This window comes from Cynoglossus semilaevis, chromosome 14 (genome assembly GCF_000523025.1).
Source record: "Cynoglossus semilaevis isolate Cse_v1.0 chromosome 14, Cse_v1.0, whole genome shotgun sequence".
Classification (NCBI taxonomy): Eukaryota; Metazoa; Chordata; class Actinopteri; order Pleuronectiformes; family Cynoglossidae; genus Cynoglossus; species Cynoglossus semilaevis.
The window spans coordinates 28,464,662-28,466,219 of record NC_024320.1 but is presented as its reverse complement, the minus strand read 5'-3'; positions in this window follow the sequence as shown (position 1 = coordinate 28,466,219).

Here is a 1,558-nt window from a genome sequence, read left to right as displayed (position 1 = left end):
CGTCAAACGCTGCATATGCTTCTTGTCGTGGCAGCTGCAGAGAGACAGTTGTGCTGGAAGGTTCTTACATCTCACTGCCTAATCCTGATCTTCAAAAAAAAAGAAAAAAAAAAAGGGATTTAACCAGAGGCGGAATTTTTCTGCCTCCTCGTCACCAGCACGGACATAAAAATATCCACGTGCGTCTAAAAATAGCCTCGCTACGCACTAGACACAGTGGTGACGAGGATGTCAGGATGGCGCTACTGTGTCTTTTTACACCATTCATCCACTTCCAACACGTGTTCTGGTCACAGCCCGGTCAGGTGGTCAACATAAAGAAACAAATTAGCCTCCACATTAACCTGTCTCACACTCACATTAGTCTGTCTCACACTGCAGTTTTGTTTTGTTTTTTTTTAATCCAAGGTGAAGCTGCAGGAAGAGGCTAATTAACAGCGTTCACACTTCCAGTGTCAGCTCAGCCCTCAGCTGTTTATCTTCACGTCTGCACCAGCCTCGTAAACTGTTATGAGCGGGGGAGAGGTGGAAGGAAGTCAACAATGACAGAGGGAGAGAGAGAGAGAGAGAGAGAGAGAGAGAGAGCGTTGTGGAAATGCTCTGTAGAAAATTGAACAGCGAAGTGACGGACGCTAAGATGCTACGGGAGCGAAAAAAAACAAAACAAAAACGTATTAATACAGGTTTCTGTAATTTATTATTATTAATTCAAGTTAAGAAACTCAGCAGCATGGACTTCGTGGGCCGCATTTGGCCCGCGAGCCTTGAGTTTGACATATGTGGTCTACAGGGCTCCATGTAGAGACAACCATTCACACTAACATTCACATACGTGCTCAATCTTGGGTGATTAGTTAACCTATAATTTAGCTACCAATCAGAGTTCAGTACTTAAATTACACCAGGAATCAAACCGACAACCTTCTAGCTATAGCCTGTGGCCCTTCTTCATATTTGTAACCTTAAGCTCAAAATGCATCGTTAAAGTTTTGACGAATCTGAGCTGCGTCGCCGCAGTGACATCACTCTGTCAACATCAGTGGTTGAGGAAGTAAATAAACACTTTTAAAAATCTAGTGCTCCTTTATTAGAAAATATATGGCTGGAATTTTCTAATAAACAACATGCAGATTCCCACAGTACTGTCTGCTGTGTACACAGTACACACCTGATCAAGTATAAACTATATTTAGATAGTTTTGCTCTCACTTTTATTGTTATTTTTTAATGTAATAAATAACCTGCAAAAATGGACATTCTTGACCATCAACTGTGTCTCTGCTTATCGTGAACTAAAACAACACAACAGTCAAGTCTAACAACAACAAAACTAGGTTAGCAGTGAAGGTTAGCACTGCTAGCATCGACAATGACACATAAATGCTGGAATAAACTGAAAGCTAACACCTAATAGCTCATCCTACGGTAACACACCGATGTGACAAGAACCTAAATCCAGTGTCTCCGTGTGTAAAATCATTAAATAATGTAATTAATAATACGAAATTAAGATTTAAAAATTACTTAATTGGTTCAGATTTGTCATCAACTGGCAGAA